The sequence below is a fragment of the Lactuca virosa genome, chromosome 4 (assembly GCF_052849685.1).
Source record: "Lactuca virosa cultivar CGN04683 chromosome 4, Lactuca_virosa_CGN04683_v6, whole genome shotgun sequence".
Taxonomy (NCBI): Eukaryota; Viridiplantae; Streptophyta; class Magnoliopsida; order Asterales; family Asteraceae; genus Lactuca; species Lactuca virosa.
The window spans coordinates 60974736-60995446 of NC_136429.1; the positions used below are offsets into that span (position 1 = coordinate 60974736).

Sequence of the window (20711 nt, forward strand, 5' to 3'; positions counted from 1 at the left end):
TTGGAGAACCAAGACGCTCCCTGCAACTGATCGAACAAATCGTCGATCATCGGTAATGGGTAACGGTTCTTGACCGTCAACTTGTTCAACTCCCGGTAATCAATGCACATCCGGTGTGAACCATCCTTTTTCTTGACAGAAAGGATCGGTGCTCCCCAAGGGGAACTACTCGGTCTAATAAACCCCTTCCCCAGCAGCTCCTGAAGCTGCGAGGATAACTCCTGCATCTCTGGCGGCGCAAGGCGATAAGGCGCCTTGTCAATAGGCGCTGCCCCCGGAACCAAGTCGATACGGAACTCTACCTGCCTCTCGGGAGGCACACCCGGCAACTCCTCAGGAAAAACATCCGGGAACTCACGCACTATCGAAACGTCATCCATCGAACTCGTCCTCCCAGCGGTCTCTCGTGTGTCCATCACATAGGCTACAAACCCACTGCAGCCCTGCTGTAAACTCTGTCTCGCTCTGGCAGCCGAACAAAACACTGACCCACATCGGGTACCCTCGTCGTACACCATAAGTACTCCCCCACTAGGGTCTCGTATCGTCACCAACTGTCGCTCGCAGTCTATAACAGTCCCAAATCGGCTCAACCAGTCCATGCCCACTATGACACATACGTCCCCCATTGCAATCGAGACTAGATCTATCGGGAACTCAACACCGAATATCTCAAGTATACATCCTCGAATCACATCCGTAGCATACACCGCTTGCTCGACAGCTATGGAAACTCGTAGAGGTTGACTTAACGCCTCTTGTCGGCTACTGATGTGTCGACTAAACGCTATCGACACAAATGATCGACTCGCACCCGAGTCAAATAACACTAAGGCAGGTACGGAACTCACAAGAAAAGTACCTACGCATATCATAATATAAGCACAATATCTCAACTCAGCATAAATAAATAAAGAATACATACCAGCCACAACATCGGGCGCTGCGTGGACCTCCTCCGCTGTCAACTGGAAAGCTCTCCCGCGAACCTTCGGTGCCTCGGCCTTCGCTGGCCGAACCTCGGTAACCCTGGCAGTAGGTGCAGATCCCTGTGCTGATCCATGATGTAACTGCGGGCACTCGACCTTCCGATGGCCAGTCTAGTTGCAATGAAAGCAAACCATAAACCCCTTGGGGCAATCCTTGGCGATATGCCCCTCCTTGCCACATTTGTAGCAAGCACCTGATCGACAGACCCCATCATGTCCCTTTCCGCACTTCCCACAAGTGCGGCCCTTCTGGCCTCCAGATCTCGTATCAGCGGACTTTGCCCGCTTGGCTGCCGGCTGAGACTGTGCCGGCCGCCGATCCATCCTCTGAGACTCGGCCTCCTCCCTGGCCTGAGTCTCCAACTCAATCTCCCTCTTCCGGGCATTTGCCTGAAGCTCAGCAAATGTCCGGTAGGTCGAGTTCGACACGAACTCCCGTATATCCCTCCTCAAAACGCCCAAATATTGGCTCATGCGTGCCTGCTCAGTAGACACCTGCTCAGGGCAGAACATCACCCTCTCATGAAACTTCCTGGTAACCACAGTAACAGAATCAGTACCCTGCTTAAGGGTCAAGAACTCCTGAACCAACCGTTCCCTCTCCACCGGGGGAACATACTCATCTCTGAACATAGCGGTGAACCTCTCCCAGGTCACCTCTGAAATCTCTGCAAGAGTGAAGCTCACCGTCACGAACTTCCACCAGTCCTTCGCTCCCAAGCGAAGCTGGTTCAGCGCGAACCGTACCCTCAGATGCTCCGGACAGGAACACGTGTAGAAGCATCCCTCGATATCAGAAATCCATCTCATCGCAGCGATCGGATCCTGCGTCCCATCAAACTCTGGTGGCTTCGTGTTGCTGAACTCCCGAACCAACAACGAGTCACCTCCCTGAGGCCTGGCAGCAGCCACAGCTGCAGTAGCTGCAGCAGCCGCAGCCTCAGTCATCACTGCGTACCGCTCATCAAAAGTCGCAATCAATGTGGTCTTGATAGACCCAAACATCTCCGGAATCTCGGCTCGAATCGCCGCAGCCACCCCATCGTGGATCATCTGACGAAGCTCCTCGTCACTCACGCCGTTCGTCTCAGGTCTGTGGCGTGTCCCAACCATGATGTCTCTGAAATACAACATAATAATATCAGAAACTCGCTCGAGCATACTTGCGCTCGATAACTCAACCCTACTTGTTCCCCAGTACCCTAAGGATTCTTACTTGGACTGTGCACTGATCCGATGTCTTTAGTAGTACGGGCCCTATACTACTATCCACACCGCATCAATGTTCACCCCAAGTCCTCCTCCTAGGATCCCAGATCACAAGTACTCTATATCTCACTGGCATAGGCTACCCTTCGGTAGACCTCTCATAAGCTCCTCACTGCTACCTACTCGCTCTCAAGCATCACATAGCAGCAAAATCCTTCCTAGGCTAAGGAATCACAAAATCAGGCCACTCTAGTCCTAATATGAATACCTAGCCAACTCTGGCATGCATATCATATCATAACATATCTCATAACACATAATGTAAGGGTATTTTGGGAAATCACCGTTCAGGCGCTGGCTGATCGTACACACTGCTTCCTTCTGCCTTTCTCAAAATCTTTTACTCTTTTAGAAAAATTGTTTATCTTATGAAAATCTTTCTCAAATCCTCAGTTTGAGTTCAGATTCATCCGAAGATGCACCCGAATCCCTCAAACCAAGGCTCAGATACCAACTTGTAACGACGTAAATTTTCAAAACAATTTTTCATTTTTAAATCATACTTTCAATCAGACGATAATCATAAAACATAATGTATTCACTGTGTCGTAACAAAAACATGTCCCATAATCTCAATAACATAAACTCCATAAGTGTGTACGGATCATGTCGGCGCCTTCCCGCGATCATCACTAGTACCTGAAACACATAACATAACAACTGTAAGCATAAATGCTTAGTGAGTTCCCCCAAGATACCACATACAACACATACGCCTTTCCAGGCCATAACTCTGTATGATCTTCCGATCCATGTGTCTCAGGGGACTTCCGTCCCGAATCCCGGTAGACCTTCCGGTCCTACCCGTATCGACCTTCCGGTCCGTAACCTCTTGACCTTCCGGTCCATGTCATCTTGACCTTCCGGTCCATATCATCTTGACCTTCCGGTCCATACCATACATAGCATACATAGCACATACATATCACATAACCGCATATAGCACATACATCTCATAGCATACAAGACCTTCCGATCACACATAGGTACCCTTCCAGGTACAGTATAGTGAGAAGACTCACCTCAATGAAGTCGGATAAACTGTCGTGCTCAACGTCCCGACCTAGCCTCCTCCTATTATTCAAACAACATTCCCGATCAATATTCTCTCATAGCCTCATCTCTACAGATTGGATAGAAGGCCATTCTACCCTTACCTGAACTCTCTTGAATCAGTCTTGACCAGAACCCTAAAGTCAACGGTCAAACTTTGCCCCGACTCGTCGAATGCACAAGGGCGACTCAACGAGTCCAAGCGGGTCCTCTAAATCCTTTCAGCCTCTCTTGGCTCGTCGAGTCATCGTCCCACTCGACGAGTTACACCTGTCACGAATCGCAGGGCAACCCCGACCCAACTCGTCGAGTCCACTTATGGACTCGGCGAGTTGCTTCCATGTTCTTACTCAAATGACCTTCTAAGGTCAGATCTGCTTCCCTAACTATCAGATCTACCCTTCAAGTGTTCAAATGTCACGTAAAGGTGCAACCTTTACGTGCATGCAACCCACAACAAGTCACAAATGGAGAAATAACTCTAAAAATGGCAACCTAGTCCTCAATCTCTCATTTGCTTGCATAAAGCTGAGGGATAGTGACTCTATGGACCTCTAATGGTCCAGATTTGATGTTATTAACACAAAGGGGACCTCATACTCACTAGATCTTACATAAAATGGAGGTAAAACCCTAAAATCATGAAATCTATCATATCAACATGAAATAGAAAGGATTATACCTCCAGAGATGAATTCTCAAGATGATTAGCCCAGATCCAAGCCCCCTTCACGTTCTAGATGGGTGTTTCCTTCTTCCTTCTAGCAAAACTACACAAAAAGTGATGTATTAGCCTCCTCTTGCTCTCAATTCTCCCACTGCTCTCTCTATGGTTTCTCTGGGATGAAGTGGCCGCAAATGGAGGCTATAAAGGCCTTTAAATAGGGCACAGACCCCGAGAGTTAGGGTTTCAAATTACAGCGCGGACTCGCCGAGTCCACGCATCGACTCGTCGAGTCCTTCATCAAATCAGACAAGAAATGCGCGCTCCTACTCGGCGATTCTGAGCGCCTACTCGCCGAGTCCCTCCATAAAACTCAAAATAAATGAACTTTATAGCATACCTGGAAATCCGGATGTTACAATTGTACATCATATAATTTTGTAGGCTATATATGGGGTTTAGTTGGGAGATATTCTTCTACATGATTACGGATGTTATGGGCCTAGGACATGGAGGTGATGGAGTCGGGGATCCACCACCTCCAATAGGCTTTGGTCGTGGACAGCACAAACATAATGGTAAGTCTTATTATGATATATTTATTAGCTACTTTTATTCATTTATTATAAGCTATCATGACTAATAGTTTTAATTATATTTTTCAGCCGAGCTTTCTTTAAAAAGAAGAGGTCTATCGAAAGACATCCAACTATCAAAGCTGATACGGGCAAACAAGGGAAAGCCCGTAGATTTGGATTTCGACTTGGAGCTCACATATTCCCCTATCGGGATGCGTGATAATTGGTTTACCCATACGATTGGGAGATATATGTGGATGAGCATCCCTTTGTACGTATTTGGCTGGGACAATGTTTCCCTCGCTTTAAGGAATGTCACAATCGTGCATCTAAAGGTAACTTGGATAATATTTTAAGTTTAGTTGTGATTGATATTTAATTAACTAAATTTTTTTGTATTTGTAGAATAAGTTTGATTTAGATGAGGTTAACTTGGATCCTGAGCGTGATAGTTGTTGCGGAGCATTGATGCGACTCTATAAAAAGATTATAAAGGCCAGAAAAATAAAGTGCTTACTTATTTTTAGAATGTCGGGGGGCGTACAGATTCCCCAATGGCATTAGCCAACCTCCTCCTCCCCCCAGGGTATGTCACGTGAAAATTGGGCACAAGTGGTCGAACATTTTCAAACGCCCAAATTTTTAAAGTGTTCGGCGTCAAACAAAGGAGTCCCTGCACAACAACAAGTTGTAAACAAAGGGGGATCATGCTCGTATAGCAATGACTGTTTCAAAGAAATAAGTTATGATATATTTAACTGTTTATTTAAATTATAATTAATCTAATTTTTAATGATAAACAGGACATCACTCGAATCGAAACATTTCATAAGGCTAGGTACTGATCGCCAAGGGGTATTTAGTAGTCCTGCAGTCGACCAACAATACGTAAGTAGTTAATTTATATTTTCATATAAGTGTTTATATCGTTAAGGGGTACTTAGTAATCTAATTTTTATGATGTTTACCATTTTTTGAAAATACAGATTGCTTTAGTCCATGAGATTTGTCAACAAACTCAAGTTTCTTCTGAAGCAAGCGGTCTAACACCAAAGGATATACAAAATTGTTTCGAAAGAATATTGAGTGTTCGACGAGGCCATATTAGAGGCATCGAGCGTAAACCTTCTACGGTTGTGTCGAGGTACGATCAGGTACAACCACTAACACAGTCACCGTCACAATCACAGGTAACAAGACTATTTAATTTTGGTAATTATTTCAAATGTTGGTAATTGTTAGTTTAGTAACAGTTTCAAATGTTGGTAATTGTTAGTTTGGTAATAGTTTATATGTTGGTAATTATTATTTTGGTTATAGTTTGATATATTGGTGTTTTTGTAGTTTGGTAATTGTTAGTTTATGAACGTATAATGCTATAATGGCAAAATCAAAAAAAAAAGTACAATGCTATAATGTTATATATGCATATGTGTAGTATGTATGTTTAAGTCTATTTGGTTATATATTTTGTACTTTGCTTAGATTTTCCTAAGTTTAGTTATAGTACAATGCTATATTTTTTTACTTTGTTTGTATGTGGAATGTATATTTTGTATATAGAATTTTATAATGTTGGTTTAACTTGTAAGATTATGTTGTTTTCTTTGTAGTTGGACATGCTTCAAACAATGTTAAAAGATCCGGTATGTAGTGTCGTGCTTGAAGAATGGTTTCGTTCGTTGCCACAATGAAATGAAAGCGGAGTAAACGAGGAGAGCGATGATGACGAGTAGCTACTTGTAGAATTTTTGTAATGTTTTGTTTGTGTAAATATTTTAGACTAGTATTTTGGATATTTTACATTATGTTAAATTGGATGAGTATTTTGAAGGGATGTTGGATTGATATTTTGGAATTGATGGATGTTGGATTTGATTAATTAATATCATAACAATTTTTATACTTTTTATACATTTTTTTTAATTTTAATGTGAAATATAAAAGAAAAAAATAGAAAAAAAACCAATACCGGCGACGCTTTTAGTGGCGACACCTGGTTATTAGCGGCGACAAGGATTTAGTGGCGACGGATTGCATTAGTGGTGACATTTTATTAGCGACGAAGCATTAGTGGCGAACTTTTAGCGACGACGCGTCGCTGCTAAAATTATTACTGGCGACAAACGCCACTTTTAGCGGCGACGCCTGTTGCCGGTAATACTCTCATTTCTTGTAGTGCTTACGAGCAAATTTGAATATGAACTAATTATAGTAGGATCTTTCGAACCCGATCCAATCTTATGATCATGATCTTGCAAAACATAAGACGATCTTGGGTAAGATCCAGATCTTAACAAGCTTTATCTGAATCACCAAAACACAATGCTTACCAATCAACCTACATGACTCGTTCCTTTATACCTATTTTTTATTATAAACACATATCTTCCATATATTTATTATTATTGTTATAATTTTTATATTATTATTATTAAAATTATTTATTAATTTTGACAATTTATGTTTTTTATTATTATTACTAAAAAGTAATTGAAAATTTAAAGTTAAATAGATAATACGACAGATTACTAACATTAACGATCATTAAAAAACCAGTTATTGTTGCAAAAAATGTCTAAGATCATTAACTATATTTTTAGGCGAACTTGTTTTATTCACAGAAAGGTAAACAATTTACTTTAGCGTGTTTTGTTGGATCCTTCCTTCCATGGACAATTTCGACAAAAGAGGATTTGATATTTCTTTTATTCTTTGTCTTGTTTGTGTGTTGGAAGTAGAGCACTTACATCATTTTTTTTCAAGTGTGATATGGGGACTAGAACATGGAATGTAGTGTTGAGATGACTTGATTTTAACCCTACATATTTTGTTTCGACTAGAGCTATGTTTGATTTGATTGATGAAATTACTTGCTCTGCAAAAAAAATGAATCATTGGTGCGATGATTTATACCATATCTTTGGCAGTCTAGAAAAAAAATCATGATTCGTACGCAGTAAGATTAAAAAAGATCAAATTGTTGATTCGATAAAGGGTTTTTTTTTTTTTTTTTCTTTTTGGTACATTAATAGAAATACTAAATGCTCCAGAAACTTGATTGTTGGTTACAACCGTTAGACATTTTGTAATATTTTCTTCTTTTTCTAGCTCTTTGCTACAGTCTTTTTTTATTATATGGTTGTTTTAAAAAAAATAGTTACCAATGTCTAGTTTTTTTTGTTAAAATATAAATTATGAATATAAAACTGTTTATATATATATATATATATATATATATATATATATATATATATATATATATATAAAAGGCTGAGCGTAACTACATCAAATAAGTTGACACTAAATTCACCAACATTGTCAATTAAAAGTAATACTAAAATGAGGTTTGAAAAACATACAATTTAGTACCAACTTTATCTAAGATCCATTTAGGAAAACTGCCGTTTAGTGAGTTACCGGTCAGCTGGTCATTTCACCAAATAACATTGTTAGTATTTAAGGTGGTAGGTCGTTTGTCTAATTTTTTTTATGTAAAGAACAATATGAATATGTTTTCGTTAATCCTCAAATATACTTAAAGTGTAGAATACTAAGATTTTACCAAAATAAATGAAAATCATTTTGGCACATGTCACACTTTTATTGATTTGGCCACATGTCATTTTGTAGTTATTTTCAATTAAATTTTTTCCACATGGCATTTTGTGGTTGTTTCATTTTTATTAAATTTCACATAATATTTAATTACATGTATTAATTGCAATAAACATAATAATAAAGGCATTTCAATTTCATTAATTGACTTTCCTTTCGTTTCAAATGTAAATTAAAGTCCATTAGTTTCCTTTGTTTATTTATCTCAATTATTTGTTTAAATTTAAAAGAGAAATAACACTTTAATTTTAATAATTCAATATTTTTCTAATTTTTCATATAAATTCAAACTTCTCAAATGTTTAGAATTTCATATTTAATTTTTTTTAATGAACTCATGTAATACATGGGTCTTACACCTAGTTTGATAATCAAGAAAAGTAATAATTTAGAAACTTGGTTAAAGCTAACCATACAGGAGCGGTAAAGTAAATGGTTCTTATAGTTTTCCAGGTCTGTAATCCCACTTACATCTGTTATATCACCATTCAAATTGTTGAAACTGAGATCTCTGTAAGTGTATATTAATGTAGATAGAGATAATACTTCAGGAAATTTAAACAAAAACCATAGAAAATCCTAAAACATTCTCCTAATGGACAGGGTTTAAAGTATGTTATGAAATAGAAATGGAAATGGGGAAATTTTACAGATACTCCAGTAAGGGCATTTGTGATATATAACCAGGAATTGTCCCAGTTATATTCCAACTTCTCAACATCCTGCAACATCAACCAAAATTCTTCAAGATACTACTTTAAAATTTAAAAAACTTATTGGAAGATTTCTAAATCCTACAATGACTTACAAAAATTTCATCTTTTTCATACTACTTAGATTTGGAAATTGTGAACCCTCTCCACCTAAATCAGAAATCCTTCTGCATGTGGATTACATAATGACGTCTAAGATTAGTGCTTACTACATGAATAAGAAGAAACGAAAAATTACGAGGGACTTTAACTTACAGTTCTTTCATATTGCTCAAGATTGAAAGACTTTCAGGTATCGGTCCTTCAAGACCGCTTGCTTGGATCTCTCTGAGGACAGAAGATAAGAATATTATTAAGAAGCAAAAAAGAAGGAATATGAGCTCTAGTTATGTTGGTAGTCAATATATAGTAATGTAACTAGGAGGAAAAAAGTTTCCACTATCCTATTCATTTAAGGCGGGGTCTAGATTTCTAGCGTTTTGATCCGGTGTTAGTTACAAATTAATATGAGTTAGTATAAGGAATGTACATCTCCAGCTAAGATAGTTTTGATTTACTAGGAACAAAGATGATGGATAGATAACAATATGACTTTGTTGTTTCATGTCATGTGAAAGGTATTCTAACATAAGAGATATCATAGGGTTGTGAGGGTCACAATGTTTAGTACTAGATAAAAGCTTCTGAAAAATGAATAATATTATACTAATGCCAGATGGTAATTTTCTTTTCTTTCAAGATAAGGGAGGATGGAATTTGAATCCATGACCTTCTAGTATTCCCACTTAGGGTGTCCATAATGCATTGAACTTATTAGAGTTTATTATTATTTTACTTTCTATAACTCTATATTAATTTTCATACGATGTATTGAACTTTACAAAGTTCAATGAAATATATTTTTAATAATTAAAAGGTTTCCTTCTTCCCATTAAAGAGTTCAATTGCCTTTGAACTTCATATCCATTGAATGCCAACATGACATCCCACAATGGTAGAGTTTAACTCATTGAATGCAAATTAAGCATGCCATCTCATTCAACTCTCTCATTAAACTATGCATTATGGATGCTCTTATAAGGTATATAACGTATAGAGCCACTACTACAATAAGTGCTTGCAACAAATCCCACTAGTCAATATTCTTCTAGGTATAGAAGACTTTAAGTCTTTATTCTGCGGGTTGGATTTAAAATATTTTCAGTAATGACCAAAACTTACAGAATCTGAAGTTTACTCCATCTCTCAAGGCTTGGGATTTTTCCAATGAAGTTACTGCTACTAAGGCAGCTGCACAAGGTTAAGAAATAGTGATAACGAATTTAGGAAGTTATGTGGAAAAGGCAACAACGTCTAGTTAATATTATAGATTTAACTCTTCAACATATCATTTGGAAGGTTAGAATGTGCCTACAGTTCTATCAAATTTGTCAGATTATTGAGCTCCGTCGGCAACTCGCCAGAGAGATTATTTGCACTAAAAACCCTACGATTTGAAAATAAATGGTTGTAAAGAAGTATTTTATGAATTATTACAGGATTACAATCAAGAAAAATTATAGTAGGCTTACAATATTTCTAAATTTTCTAGTTTTCCCAACTCAGGTGGAACTGTTCCAGAGAACATGTTGCTCTCCAGACTCCTGGCATTCATTTATCCATCAAACATAAAATTAGCGTAATGCATCTAATTAAAACTTATATACAATTATGTACCATATATGTTTGGGGTATGTTAAAAAAGATTATATGAACAAAATCACCAAACTCAATCTCCGCTGGTGATAAAATCCATGGATGATGATGATATGTAAGGGTGCACGACTTTTTTGACCATATATACATATATAAAAGCTTAATGATTGCCATCAATCTTAAATATTAACTTTTAATCAAACGATGGAGATTTGAGTTATGTGTTTTAAGGATATAAATTGGTTCACGTTTGAACCTCAATCCCATATAGTGTGGTTCAAAACAAAACAAAATTGGATTAGGTTCACAAAAAAAATGCATTATATAAACAAACCACATAACTAAATCTCGGCCGTTGGCAAAATTAATCTGACAATGATTTGTAGGGTTGTGTTATAGGTAATAGTTTAGTAACCGCCCAAAATCTTATTTATTGATTTTTCAATAAAGTGGACGAAATTTAAATTTTGTTGTTTACCATGTATAGTGGCGGGTTCAACACAAAACCAAATTATACCATCTAACCACAAAATGACATAAAAATGATTAATGTCCATCACTATATATATATATATATATATATATATATATATATATATATGGGACAGTTCAAATGAGAAGAACAATTAAAGTAAGAACGTGAGAATACTATTTTATGTTATTATTCTGCTATGAATTTTGTATATACAATTTTATGTTATTATTCATCAATGATTATATGAACAATCACATGTTAATATTTATATTAAAGTTTATTAAATTAATACACATATATAAAACTTGTAGTAAAATAGTAACATAAAATTTACTCAATTAATACACATATATAAAATGATGTTTTCATGTTTTCACTGTTCTCATTTGAACTTAATGATATATATATATATATATATATATATATATATATATATATATATATATATATATATATATATATATATATATATATAGAGAGAGAGAGAGATGGGGGGATAAAGAAAGAAACAAAGAATAGATCATACATATTTACCAACGAGGTTATGTTTCCGAGAAACTTTGGAATTCGTCCTGACAAGAGATTCACTGTAACATGCCTATAGGATACAATTCTTCTGCTTTTAAGGTCTAAGAATCATATGTATATTAACTGAAAAAGAGGGTAAGATGTGTGTATGTGTGTATGAGAGAGAGAGAGAGAGAGAGAGAGAGAGAGAGAGAGAGAGAGAGAGAGAGAGAGAGAGAGAGAGAGAGAGAGAGAGAGAGAGAGAGAGAGAGAGAGAGAGAGAGAGCGCTTGGTTGAAGCCCATTCTGATGGTATGGTGCCATTTAGGTAATTATGAGTCAGATCACTACGAAAAGCAATCAACATAAAAAAGATGCCTTGAAATATGGTATCTAATTAGTACTTTAAATTTAGGTTGTATAAGAACCAGCCTTTGTCTTACACTATTTTGATGGAAGTTAAATTTGCCAACCATGGTGGGAGACTACCATTAAGATTCTGCCCCATGAGACGTCTGTTCATAAAAGCAAAGTTTTGAAATTTTAAATATTCTGAAAATATTGAGGAATACAATAGTATATATGGAAACTAGTGAGATGCTTATATTATAAGGACCAAATTAGGGTTGTAAACGAAACAAACGAACACGAACGGATATTAAACGAGTTTTCTTGTTCATGTTCTTTCATTTAAGAAATTATATTCTTCATGTTTGTTCGTGAACATGCTAAACGAACAGAAACGAACAAAGATAAACAAAGACAATTGAACATATATGAACATAAACAAATATATAATATATTAATGGAAATTGAACATATATGACCAAAAAAAATTAAACAAACGAACATAAATAAACGTAAAAGAACAACATAAACGGACGTTCACGAACATAAATGAATGAACGAGACAATTGTTATGTTCATTCGTTTAACTAAACGAAGAAGAATTATGTTCATGTTCATTCATTTATTAAATAAACGAATATAAACAAACTTATCACTGAACATTCAGTTCGTTTACAACCTTAACAAAAATTATAAGTAATTCAAATTATAAAGTATTATGACCAAAACTGTAATTATTGAAATTTAAAACTACATAATACAGCAAAAACCAAATTCTAATTCGGCTTGGTTCGGTTTTCGAATTGGACACAAGTATTCTACCGGAACCGGAATTCGGTTTTCGAATTGGACCAAAAAAATTTCAAACCGAGGAAACCGATTCGAGTAAAGCGAAAAACCGAACCGATTATCACCCCTAATACAACGTCTCGGTAACATTTTCAAACACACCTAATACAGCAAAAACCTCTTGCTTCCTCTACTTATCTTTTCGTTTTCTAGCTGTTGTCAAGGTATACTCTTAGACCGAATTTCGGTTCCGGTAGAATACTTGTGTCCAAAACTATAATTATTGAAATTATAAAGTATTCTACCGGTTCCGATTTCTACCGGTTCCGGTTCCAAAAATCCACAAGAATATCGTTCCATTGGGTTCCGGTTCCGGTACCGGTTCTTGCCGGTTCCCCGGTCCAAATGTTCATCCCTACATAAACATGTAACTGTCAAATTAAACACAATTATAAATCTGAAATCTGTTTTTAGTGTTATTAATTTATAGTTTCGAAAAGAAATGATTTTTAAAAAGTTCCTAAACTTTTTTGTTCGACCAGAATTCATCAGCACACAAAACAAAATAGTGTCTTTGTTATATAAGTCTTACAATGTTAAGAAATATTTATACTTATATATATTTCACTTCTTTTTATTCTTCTACATATGTAGGATGTACATATGAACAAGAATTCATTAAACTTATTTATTAACCTAATCCAAGTATTTCATTTTGATGATTAATTAAGTGTAAAACCCATATATTAGATGGGTTCATTTAAAAGAAAACTTAAATATGAAATTTTAAACATTTGAGATGTTTGACTTATAAGAAAATTTTAGAAAAAATATATTGAATTATTAAAATTAAAGTTTTTTTTTCAATAAAATTGAAACAAATAATTTAGATAAATAAAGAAAGGAAACTAATTAGGTTTTAATTTTGAAATTTTGAACTTAGAAGGAAAGTCAATTAATGAAATTGATATGCATTTATTATTACATTTATTACAATTATTACAATTATTACATTTAAATATTACGTAGAATTTAATAAAATGAAAAAAAACCACAAAATGTCATGTGGAAAAATTTTAATTGAAAATAAATATAAAATGATATGTTGCCAAATCAACCAGAATGTGACATATATATGGCAAAAGATTTTCATTTATTAGAGTTTTTCTTATTTATCTTAAGTTCGTTTTGGAAGTATAATATAGAGTAAATTACACGAATCGTCCCTCAGTTAGGTACCAAAAAACATATTTTACTCCCTATTTCTAAAAATTAACTCGGACCGTCCCTGTGTTTCCATTTCCTTGCACGGTTAGTCCCTCATTTCTTTTTAAAAGACTGTATTGCCATTTTTTTAAATTTTTTTCACTTATTTATAACTTATCAATTAAATTAGATTAATTATAAATTTTAAAACTTATATCATTTTCATCTCTCTCTCTCTCTCTCTCTCTCATTTTTGCTTTTTTCCATGTCCTCTTTATCAATTCGGGCAACTATCCCCTATCATCATCGACAACCATCTCCTTTCACCGTAGGCACCTTTACCAATCACCACCTGTCAACACCAAATTTGATACTATAACCAAAATCTAAAACTCAAACCCAAATTTGATACTAAAACCAGAATCTAGAACCTATAATGAACACCAAATCCTAATCTAAAACCTTTAATCAACACTGGTTTTCGAGAAGAAGTCCCAAAACCTAAAATCAGTCATGAAATCCCTATATCGATGCAAAATCCAGAGGGACTAGGATGTAGAATCGGAACCCTAGATTTGTGTCCTATCTTCTCTCAGCTTTTGCAACCACCGCTTATCACCATCGGAGAAGAGAGAAGAGTTGTCGAAATTTACATCTGCGAATGGAGTATAGATCTTAAATCTAGATGTAAAAGGGTTGTTGATGGCATGCCCTAAATCACATATTGAAACAGAGAATAAAAGAGAGGACGACGGCGAAGGGAGTTGTTGTTGGCGTACCCTAAATTAGATTAATTTTAAATTTTAAAAACTTATATCATTTTCATATGTATATATATATATATATATATATATATATATATATATATATATATATATATATATATATATATATATATATATATATATATATATATTCCCTATCCTCTTTCTCAATTTGGGAAACCACCTCGTATCATTGCCGACAACTAACTCCCTTCGTTGTCGTCCTGTCCTGTCTTCTCTGTTTAAATATGTAATTTAGAGCATGCCATAACAACCCTTTTACATCTAGATTTAAGATCTATACTCGATTCGTAGATCTAAATTTCGACAACTTTTCTCACTTCTTCGGTGGTGATAAACGGTGGTTGCAAGAGCTGAGAAAGAAGATAGGACACAAATCTAGGGTTTCGATTCTACATCTCAGTCCCTCTAGATTTTGCATCGATGTAGGGATTTCATGATTGATTTTAGGTTTTGGGACTTCATCTTGAAAATCAGTGTTGATTAAAGGTTTTAGATTAGGATTTGGTGTTAATTATAGGTTCTAGATTCTGGTTCTAGTACCAGATTTGGGTTTGAGTTTTGGATTTTGGTTACGGTATCAAATTTGGTGTTGATGGGTGATAGTTGGTAAAGGTGTCGAAGGTGAAAGGAGATGGTTGTCGACGATAATAGGAGATAGTTGCCCGAATTGAGGAAGAGGACAAGGAATAGAGAGAAAATGAGAGAAAGAGAGAGAGAGAGAGAGAGAGAGAGAGAGAGAGAGAGTGTGTGTGTGTGTGTGGGGGGGGATATAAGTTTTTAATACTTATAATTAATCTAATTTAATTGATAAATTATAAATAAGTGAAAAAATAAAATAAAAATGGCAATATAGTCTTTTAAAATGAAACGAGAGACTAAAATGATAAGTTTAAAAGAAACGAAGGACTAAACGAGCTTTTGGGGAACTTAAACGGAAATCAGTAACGGCTAATGGCGATAGAGACTAACTGTGCAAGGAAATTGAAACATAGGGATGGTCCGAATTAATTTTTGAAAATAGGGATTGAACATGCTTTTGGTACCTAACCGAGGGTTGATTCATGTAATTTACTCTATAATATACCAAAATGAATGTATCGCAAAAGAGAACACAATTATATAACCATATATTCATTTTGATAATCTTTAAGGTTCAAAATTTGTGTTAAAAATGACAAAAGCTCTCTTTTATTGATTAAACCAACTTTGATTAAATCAATAGTTGTGACCGTCGTTGCATTACGTATAAAACAAGACATATATTTACATATTGTGAGGAATAAAATTGTACAGTTAAACTTTTGATAATCACATATTATTGAAAATATTTATGTCATTTATATTAACTATATAATAATATATACTACATTTAATTGATGTAAAATTATAATTAGTTTGAACAATAGATAAAATAACACTTATTAAAATAAAATTATTTAATGATTTCTACTCACGCTTTATGTATGTATAAAATTATAAAATTAGTTATATTTGTCAAATGTTTTAATTAAGCAATATTATGATTTATTAATTTTTAAAACTTTTTTGACGATGCTTTACTTTTATCATGATGATTATTTAAATTATCGGTCACTATTTGTAAAATAACATAATTTAATTTATAATTTATATTTTTTTATGTATTATTATTATAAATTAATTTAAACAACTTAATCGAATTTTAGTTTTTTATTAAAAAAAGTAGTTTTTTTATATATATTTTTGATAATTTGACTTTTAGATTTAGGTTTTACATTTATTGTATTTAACTCTTTTAAAAAAAATACACTTATTGTGTTTAATATTTTCGCTTTAAAAATTTCAAAAAGTATATGTTGAATTTATTTTTAAATTTATTTGATATTTTACTTTTAGTTTTAAATTATATATTGTATTCTTAAATTTACTTAGTATATTAATTTAGGTTAAAATTTGACATTATATTTGAAATCAACAAATTAAGTATAACATATTGATAATTCAAGAAGCATTCTATATAATAATATTTATAACTAACAATATATTTAAATTAATAAATTAAATATATTATGTGAAGAATGGAGAGTTTCATATAGATATAGTGAATGAAAAAATAGTTTTGTTTATGTTACCAAAATCAAGCAAAATCAAGCAGGACCATAAGCAGATAACAAAATTTTTAGAACTTTGAAAAATAAAAACAAAAAGAGTTGGGTGAGATAGGCGAGTCAATGAGTAAAACGCCCTAAAACGGCACAGTGGCCACAAAAGCGGGCTAAAACACGACTTTGCCTTTTTCCATTCCAGACTCTGATACCAAAATCAAGCAAAATCAAGCAGGACCATAAGCAGATAACAAAATTTTTAGAACTTTGAAAAATAAAAACAAAAAGAGTTGGGTGAGATAGGCGAGTCAATGAGTAAAACGCCCTAAAACGGCACAGTGGCCACAAAAGCGGGCTAAAACACGACTTTGCCTTTTTCCATTCCAGACTCTTTTTTTTTTTTTTTTTTTTTTTTTTTTTTTTTTTTATCATTTGCCGATCATGATACTGCTTCCATGATAATACTATGTGATATTATCAAGTTAGCCTTGCATTAGGCTTGAAAATAGAATTAAGTTTAAGAAAGTAAACTGACCAGAAAGGCGAATCCAAAATTGCTGTACCGTAATAAAACTTTGCTTCTCCAAATATAATTCAGACTTTTATTGCAGAGATGTTTTTTACAGAGGAGGGATTACAAGAAAGAAAGAGGAAATTGGCTTTCAGCCTGCCTAAAACATAAGGTAGAGGCTCCTTAAATAGATCAGGAGGACTCAAAAACAAACAAAACCTAAATTATTACATTTAGCATTGGCAGACAACTTTTAAGAAAAGTAGAAATGACTTTTTGTTTGATTCTTCTTGCTTTAATAATGTCTGACGAGTAATTTCCTCTGTCTTCAATAATTCTTGAAGAATATATTCTTCTTTTATTCTTCTTTTATTTTGGTCCATCCACCTGTCACCTATAGTCTATTGTGGTGATGTCTTTTTGTTTTTTGAAAGATTCTTTCTTTGCGTGATTGACTCCTCAATCATGTCAATTATACAATCAATTGGGAGTTCACCATCTGGAACTTCTTCATCATCTGGCTGGGATTCCCCTACTAAGCATGGTGATTGGCCTTGGCTTTGGTTATCAACTGACATATTATCTTGAATATCTTCATTTGAACCTTCATCTGTATCATGTTTTGAAAATCTTTTAAGATTTTCTTTTAATTCAGAACAATATAATCTGAATGACTTGATCATTTCCTCTTTGGTTAAATTAACTTGTTGAGGAGTTGAGGGGGTCACTGCTGTTGAGGAGGCTATTTCCGAAAAGAGTTTTTGGTCTTGGTATTTCTTAATTTGTTGATTGATATGATCAATTGTTTCCTGAGCATTAAGGGTTTTTGTTTCTGGATTCTTTTGAAGCATTTTAGGCCAAAATTTGGTAAAGTATGACCTTTGTAGGGAAGGAAATTTAGAGGGGGTATAATCCACATATGGGGACCATTTCCAGATCCAAGGAATAGAAAATTCCATGAAAAAATGCATAGAAGATATTACTTCCAATCCTTCTGATTTCAAGGGTATAACTTGGTCTCGGTATCTTGGAGAGACAGGTAACCATTCCCCATATAATTTTCTGAATGGTTCCTCAGGGAGGATATCTATACTCGGGCCGTATGAGATCCACCAATTAGTAAACCAATTTGGTATATCTCTGTTTTGGTTATAAACCTTTTCACATACTTTAAAAAACCAAGTATGCTTTCTCTGAGGATTTTCATATAAAAAGGCTTTATGAAAGCTTTCAATATAATCCCAATATGTAAATTTCATTGGTATTTTTGAAGGAGGGATTAAAAATTCTTTTTCCTTTAGGGTACTTAAACCCCATTCCTCAGGTGATATGATCTTTTTGATAATAGCTTTACTAAAATTGTAAACACTGGTATTACCTCCGGATGTAAAATGAGAAAATTCAACTGATCCGGTTATTTTCAAAATATTTTCATAATATAATCTTTGTTTGTAAGAATATCCAGCGTATGTCGCTGTATCCAAGTATCTGGTCATTAAAAACCATGGATCGTCATTATTCTCAAAATAAAGCATTATATCTTTATGTTCCAAAATAATAATATTATCTCTATGAGGTGATTCCTTATATTCAAAATTATCGTTGATGGTTTCACCATCTGTGATCATTTGAGCGAGAGTGGGAGTATTTTCCCTTTTTGATTCCAAAAATGCTTTAAACTCCTCATATAATGGGCTTCCAGGAACTGGAAGAGATTGATCATTTGTTTGTGATGAATTTCCAGTTTTATAAGAACTGCTTGAAGCCGTAGGATTTCCCCGACCTCTATGATAACCACCTCTATATGAAGGATGGCCTCTTCCGCGATTGGGATTCATCCTGCAAATGGAAATGTTAATTTAAGAGTAATAAGAGTTTGTTTTCAAGATTCTTGAGTTGGATTCTTAATCCTATCAATCTTAAATTAATTCCTGTCTTACTAGAATATGGTTCATTTGCTAAGTTGGCCAGTTCAACATCTGCCTTATTAATTAAATCTTTTATATTAGTAATTTCATGTGATAACTGTCTTAGCTGGTGATAACTCATTTAGGAATTCTCTAGTTAAAAAATCAGGAAGACTATTATCACTTCCTTTTTTATATTGTATTTCAAAATCAAAACATGCTAATGTAGCTTGCCACCTAGTAAACATTTGTTTAGAAACATCATGTTTAAAGTCTTTATTAAACATGAATTTAGCTGCCTGACAATCTGTTTTGATAATAAAATGTTGATTATATAAATCATCTTGAAATTTGAGAATACATTTTACCAATGCCAAAATTTCTTTAGCAGTAGTAGAATAATTTTTTTGACTAGGAGTCCATTTTCCAAAATGAAATCTGACTAAGAATTCTTGCTTACTGTTAGGGTGGATTTGTTTTAAAATTCCTCCAAACCCTATTTCAGAGGCATCGGTTTCTACTATTTTTTCCCAATTAGGATTAGCTAAAGATAAACATGGTAGACTTTTAACTTTGTCTTTTATTCTTTTAACTGCCTGAGTATGATCATTAGTCCAAGCACAAGGATTCTTTTTCAATCTGTCGTATAAAATTGCACTATCTGCTGATAAATCTTTATAAAAAGGCGATATATAATTTAGGCTACCTAAGAATCTTTGTAGCTGAGTTTTATCCTTTATTTCATCTGGAAATTTCGCAGCAAAGTCTATACTTCTTTGTATAGGAATAATTTGTCCTTTTTCAATATTATGTCCTAAAAATCTTACCTTTGTTTGGAATAAGGACATTTTAGATTGTGATATTACTAAACCATTGTTTACTATTATTTTTTCAAAAGTATGCAAGTGACCAAAATGTTCTTGAATATCCTTTGAAAAGACTAAGATATCATCTATATATACAATAATGAAATTGCTATAAGGATTAAATATATCATTCATTATATTTTGGAATTCTGAAGGGGCATTTTTTAGGCCAAATGGCATAACATTCCATTCATATTGTCCAAAAGGAACATTGAAGGCAGTTTTATATCTGTCTTTCTTATCAATCTGTATTTGCCAATATCCTGATTTTAAATCAAAATTTGAAAATATTAAAGAATCATGTAATCGGTCTAATAAATCCTTTTTATTAGGAATAGGGTACCTGATCCATTTTAAGACTTTATTAAGGGGTTTATAATTTATAACTAGTCTTGGTATTCCCCTTTCTTGTTCAGAATGTTTATTTACATAAAAGGCAGTGCATGACCATGGAGATTTGGAAGGTTGTATTAGTTTTTTATTTAATAAGGAAGTTATTTCTTTTTTACATATATTTAGGTATTCGAAATTCATTTGACAAGGTCTTGCCTTGGTAGGAATCTGTTTTTCATTAAAGTCTTCCTCATAAGGAAGTGTAACTATATGTTTTTTCCTTTCCCAAAAAGCATTAGGATGATCATTACATATTTTC

At 34.1% G+C, this 20711-nt stretch overlaps 1 pseudogene across 1 annotated transcript in view; it reads right to left on the reverse strand.

Moving 5' to 3' along the window:
• Positions 1 to 20711, reverse strand: part of LOC145104528 (putative LRR receptor-like serine/threonine-protein kinase At1g53440) — a 199517-nt pseudogene that overhangs the window by 61884 nt on the left and 116922 nt on the right. Inside the window, exons 3-13 of the transcript XR_013707099.1 lie at positions 12004 to 12075; positions 11851 to 11907; positions 11581 to 11673; positions 10456 to 10527; positions 10299 to 10370; positions 10106 to 10174; positions 9140 to 9211; positions 8980 to 9051; positions 8822 to 8893; positions 8583 to 8682; positions 7916 to 7980 (exon numbers count right to left, since the gene is read on the reverse strand). The product of XR_013707099.1 is annotated as a putative LRR receptor-like serine/threonine-protein kinase At1g53440 (transcript). The remainder of the gene's footprint in view (positions 1 to 7915; positions 7981 to 8582; positions 8683 to 8821; positions 8894 to 8979; positions 9052 to 9139; positions 9212 to 10105; positions 10175 to 10298; positions 10371 to 10455; positions 10528 to 11580; positions 11674 to 11850; positions 11908 to 12003; positions 12076 to 20711) is intronic.